This window comes from Myotis davidii, unplaced genomic scaffold, assembly GCF_000327345.1.
Source record: "Myotis davidii unplaced genomic scaffold, ASM32734v1 scaffold84, whole genome shotgun sequence".
In the NCBI taxonomy this organism is placed as follows: domain Eukaryota; kingdom Metazoa; phylum Chordata; class Mammalia; order Chiroptera; family Vespertilionidae; genus Myotis; species Myotis davidii.
The window spans coordinates 699,788-705,961 of record NW_006295735.1 but is presented as its reverse complement, the minus strand read 5'-3'; positions in this window follow the sequence as shown (position 1 = coordinate 705,961).

Genomic DNA, 6,174 nt, shown 5'->3' with positions numbered 1-6,174 from the left:
TAACACACAGATTTTCTCTGTAAGGCACATAGTGGCCCTTTTGCTCTTAGAAACACTACACAGCACTTCAGCATTATGCTTGGGGACCATTTTAAATATAAAAATTGCCAACCAAAGCACAAAAATATGAAAAACATGTCACTAAGTAGACTGTGAAAAGGACACTTGTTTGCAGTAAGAGGGCCTGAGCAAGAAGGCCGTGCCACCTTGCTCAACCTCAGCTAAGAAGCTGCCTGGCAGTGACAAATTTTCACCACTCTATGCGTCTGTGAATAACTATAGACACCACAGTATTTATTTTTAAGATTATAAATTTTTAAATATGGAGTATGGGACTGTACTCCCTTTATTAATGCTATTTCAAATTCTGAAATAATAATCATTAAATAAAGTTACTATGCTATTTCAAATTGCCATTGGTTTCTTACTGAGAGTCTGATTTTATAGGTGTCTATGTCAGAAATCTGAAAATATCATATTGAATCATAAAAAAATTAGAAGCATTACTATTAAAAGAGCAAGGAAGGACTGCAGTACCATTTATTGTGCTAGAAATCTTTAGACCATATGATAATAAAAAGAAATAAGACATGAGTATTGTGAAGCAAAGACAAAACTACAGCCGAAACCGGTTTGGCTCAGTGGATAGAGCGTCGGCCTGCGGACTGAATGGTCCCAGGTTCGATTCCGGTCAAGGGCATGTACCTGGGTTGTGGGCACGTCCCCAGTAGGCGATGTGCAGGAGGCAGCTGATCGATGTTTCTCTCTCATCGATGTTTCTAACTCTCTATCTCTCTCCCTTCCTCTCTGTGGAAAATCAATAAAATATATTTTAAAAAAAAGACAAAACTACATGCTTATTGTACTTTAGAACAATATGATTATTCACCCATAAAATCAAAAAGAATAACTTATACCTGTTTAACCAATAAGAGTGCTTCAGTGTGGATGGGTATAAAATCACTGTGTGATAAGTGTTAGCTTCCCTATATGTTCACCAAAAGCAATGTAACTGAAAATGTAAAAAATGCAATTGAAAAAAAAAATGCCATTCACAACACCAACAAACCTCTAAAATCCCTAGGAATAAACTCAATAAGCAAAAGGTAACACTTGTGAGAAAAAATATCTATAATAATAAAAGTGTAATATGCTAATTAGACAGGACATCCTTCCAGATGTCCTTCCAGATGACCTTCTGGATGAAGCGCTGGTTGCGAAGCCCAGGTCCCAGGTGCTAGAGGGAAGCCGATGACAACAGCCAGGAGAAGGAAGGCCTATTCTTGCATGAATTTCATGCATCAGGCCTCTATTGAAAACATAAAAGGACAAAAAGAGCATCTGAATAAATGGAGAGATAAACCAGTTCCTAGTTTGGATGAGTCAATATTTTTAAAATATCAGTTGTCCCCAAATTAATCTATATATTCTTCTTCGCAACACCAGTCAAAACTCACTTCCCCAACCCAAATCTTACAACCCATGTCAAATGTTATCAGAAATTCAGTTGGAAAAGTGTGCGCCAGGCCAGCAAGGTTGACTTTCAAATGGGAGACAAATGAGGGTTTCAAAGTGCAAGATAAATTGTAGTAATTTAGACAGGGTGACATAAAAGGGAAGGAATAAGCAGGTCAGTAGAACGCAGTAGTTAGTGCAGAAACAGACTTGTGTATGCATAGGAACTTACTAAATGACAACAGTTGTACTTTGAAGCGGTAAGTGGAAAACTAAAAACATGCTGTCGAAAAACAAATGGTGCACAAAGGTATTTGCAACTTATGTAATAAAAGACAAGGGGTGAACAGACAGACTATATAATTAACTCTTACAAATGCATAAAGAGAGGTGAAAAAGCAAAGCGGGCCCTGGCTGGGCCGCTCAGTTGGTTGGAACATCGGCCTGTACATTAAAAAGGTTGCCGGTTCGATCACCACTTGGAGCAAGTACAGGAGGCAACTGATCCATGTTTCCCTCTCACAGATGTTTGCTTGTTTTCCTCTCTCTCTCTCTTTCCCCCTTCCTCACCCTCTAAAATCAATAAAACATATCCTCGGGTGAGGATTTAGGAAATGAGGGCAGTGGACAAAGAATGTGAGAAGAAAATTAAGAGGAAAGCACACATATAACCAGCAACTGAACGAAAAGATCCTCAACTGCAATAGCAATCAGGGAAATGCAAACTAAACAGGGATGAAATATCATTGCCAAACATCAGTTTGGCAAAAAAATTGAAGAGACTGATCATAGCAGGTGTTGAGAAAGCAGGGAAATGGACTTGTCCTGCTCTCTGGGTGGTTCAGTTCTTTCGGAGGGCAACATGGCGGCACAAATTAAAAAACTAAATGCACACACCTGATGGCCCAAAAAAGCATTTTTAGTGATCTAATATACAGAAATACCTTCACATAGGCTCAAAGAGAAAAATTGTAAACTAACTTTAATGTCCATTAAAATGGTTAAGTAATTGATTATACTTTCATGCTATTAATCACTGTAGCAATTTTTTAAAACTAGACCAATATAAACCAGCATTAAATATCTCTTTACAGTTGTATGTGAAACACAGACTTTATTCTTATGTTATTGTTTACTAATTATTGTATTATTTTCCATAAGAGCAACTGTAAACCTACTTTTGCCCCACTCTGTACTATCAGATGCAAAACCGTACAGCTGAAAATATATGTAATGCTTTGTAATATATGTAAAGTAGAAAACAGCTGTTTGTGTGGACAAACTGTTTATATTTTTATCTATGTAGGAATGTGTGTAAGCACATCGACAATGTGTAAGGATACACTCCAAATTAATAAGCAGATATTAACTCTAGGGAGGTAAATGAGATTGGAAAGTGGTCATCAAAGAGACTCTTGCTTTGATTTTAATTTAAAAATTTTTTAATCTTTTAATTGGAGTAAAAATAAAACATAAAATTTACCATATTAGCCATTTTAAGTGCAGAGCTCAGGGGTGCTAAGTATATCCACATTGCTGAGCAACAGATCTCTAGCACTTTCTCATCTTGCAAAACAAACTCTATGACCCCCGTTTCCCTTCCTCCCCTCAGACCCTGGCAGCCACCGTTCTACTTCCTGTCTCCATGAATTTGACTACTTCATACAAGAGGAATCATACAGTATTTGTCTTTTTGTGACTGACTTATTTCCCTTAGATAAATGTTTTCAATATTCACCTATGCTGTAGCATGTGTCAGAATTCCTTTCTTTTTAAGGCTGAATAATATTTCATTGTATATAAATACGTTCTATTTATCCATTTTTCTGTAGGTGGACACTTGGGTTGCTCTACCTTTTGGCTATTGTGAATAAAGCTGCTATAAATATGGGTGTGAAGATATCTCTTCCAGACCCTGTTTTCCTTTCTCTTGGAGATATACCCAGAAGCGTGATGGCTGGGTCCTATGGTAGTCCAATTTTTAATTGTTTTAGGAACTATCAGACTTTTCTTGTTCCATTTTTATTGTCTGCATATTTCACAAGAAGAATGTATTTATTTATTATTTATGTTATTAAAGGAAAAAATTAGTTGAGATGGATGTAATTCAAAGGACACCAGTCCCAAGTAAATAGTGGTTTTGGTGACAGCTGAGGGTGAGCAAGCTGGGTGGTCTCTGGCCTACCCAAACTCTTGTGAACTGAAAGTGTTGGAAATTATGGGTCTAACATTTAATTAGCATCACTGCTGGTTTTATTGTTCACAAATATGCACTAGCTTTGCCTGGAGGAGCCTTTTACTTAACCCAACAGATAACCAGTGTGGCCACCTGACTTGCTTTGGCCAATGAAACATGAGCAAAGCGTGGAGAGCTGATCCAGTTATAAGAGCCACTGTTGTGGTTTTCTCAGTCCTCTCCCCGCTCAGGTGTGGTAGCCAACAGTGTCCTGAGCAGAGGATGCAATGGCAGCTGTGGTCCCAAAGGGAGGGCATGTGCAGCAGCGCTGCAGTCAAACATTAATTCACATAGAACAGGAGTGAGAAGTAGATCTTGAGGGTGAAAATGGGTGGATTTATTTTGACCCCCCAGGACAATGTGACCTGTCTATCTCATGCAAGATGTTTATTTAAACCTCCTCATTGGCGTAAGTACTGTGGACTCCAAGTGGGAACAGGAATTTGTAAACTCGAGGCCTCTTTTCCTCCAGCAGCCTTCAGTCCTCTTCTGAATATAGGTAAGCATGACTTCCATGCCAGGGAAAATGCCAACACCATCCACTATATCGCATTTCAGGGAAGAGGCCATGCAGCGCAGGGTGTGGCAGCTCCGGAATCATCCAGAGCCCTGGAAGCCTGCAGGAGGCAGCAGGCTCAGCCCTGACCCCTCCCTGGAGTCTAGATACTATTTGGGCTAAAGTTAGATGCAGAAGGAACAAACCACAGAGGGTGTATCCACTCTCTCCACCAAAAACCTCACCGTGTTCGAGCAGAAAATGTCTCTAGCTCAGGACTTACCTTCCAAAATGAAACTTTAAGGGAATTTAGCAGCGTGTGAGCTGTGAATCCCTGGTTATGGGGATCAATCAACCCAAGAACCTTGGAGCCAGGGCAAGCACAGCTGCCTCCAGAGTGCCCTCTCTCAACGGAGAAAGGACAGTCGGCTTCATTCTGAGAGAATAACACTTCTCTGCTTTGCTAGTAGAGTTGGACCTTGTTGGCACTAGTCCAGTTCAAGGCGAAGGTGAAACCAGACCCTGAGTTTAACCCTCATTCCGTGGAAATGGCTACAATTTTCCTTTATATTTGTTAGTTGTCATAGTTTGTGTGTGTGTATGTGTGTGTGTGTGTGTGTGTGTGTGTGTGTTTAACAGAAAAGTTTTGACAAAAGATTATATAAGAAAACTATTCAACAAGCTGTGGCAAAAGGAAACTGAATCATTTCAAGAATTAGTCATTGCTGGCCAAAGAAGGACCTGATGTTAACTTCATGAAAGCGGCTATTAAATAAGGGCATTATATTCTTCTAGCTAATTTTCTGGCTTTTCTCCTGCTGCCTTGAAATGCTAACACATCTGCTAAGAAACAGATGACAAATCCAAACGCAGCCCAACCCACAGGACTTCAGGGTTCCTGGGATTCCGCGAGACAGTCGCCTTAAGCAAGTGTCATTCCTCGAATCTCAGTAAAAACATCCCAAGAATATGGTTTTACAATCTCTAAGAAGATACATCATGTCTATGCAAATGTACGTTTCCTTTTGACATTCCTGTATGTGCTGTTGGTTTCCCAAGGTGCACTGGTTAATTAGCATTTTCTTAATTAGATCTTTCAATTGTTCTTACAAGACAAGAGCATATGGTGTGAAGAAAGGTACTGGGGGCTTGGAATTTGGAATCCTAGCTCTGACTTCAGCACTGACTAACAGGATCTTGGGCAAGTTGGAGCATCTCTGGCCTCATTTCTTTTCTATTAAACGAGGGTAACATAATTATGGTTCCCCTCTGTTATCTGATCTGTTAGGACAAATGGCATGACCACATTGGCATGAAATCGAGATGAGACAGGGGCTGAGAGGCGCAGCAGACATACTTAACCAGGCTGGTGAAAGAAGAGTAACAAGACCAGGAGGGCAGCCCCTCCTGCACCTGGCTGAGGGCCACAAGTATGGGGCAGGGAGGAGAGGCTGGCAGCAGAGCCATTTTGAAAACATAGCTGTTATTTGAAATCATCGTAAATTTGGTTATATTTTAGTTAATGCTCAGTAAATTACATTAGATATAACAGTGGTTCTCAATCTTCCCAATGTCACGACCCTTTAATACAGTTCCTCATGTTGTGGTGACCCCCAACCATAAAATTATTTTCGTTTCTACTTCGTAACTGTAATTTTGCTACTGTTATGAATCATAATGTAAATATCTGATATGCAGGATGTATTTTCATTGTTTGTGACCCACAGGTTGAGAACCACTGAGATATAATGCTATACGAGAGGCCCAATGCACAAAATTCATGCATGGGGTGAGGGGTCCTCAGCCCGGCCTGCACCCTCTCACAATCTGGGACCCCTTGTTCCTAACCACCTGCCTGCTCTCTCCTAACCACCTACCTGCTCGTTCCTAACTGCCCGCCTGCTCACTCCTTACCACTTGGCTCACCGCTCCCTAGTGCTGCAGCGGAGGTGGAAGAGGCTCCCGCCACCACCACTGCATTCGCCAG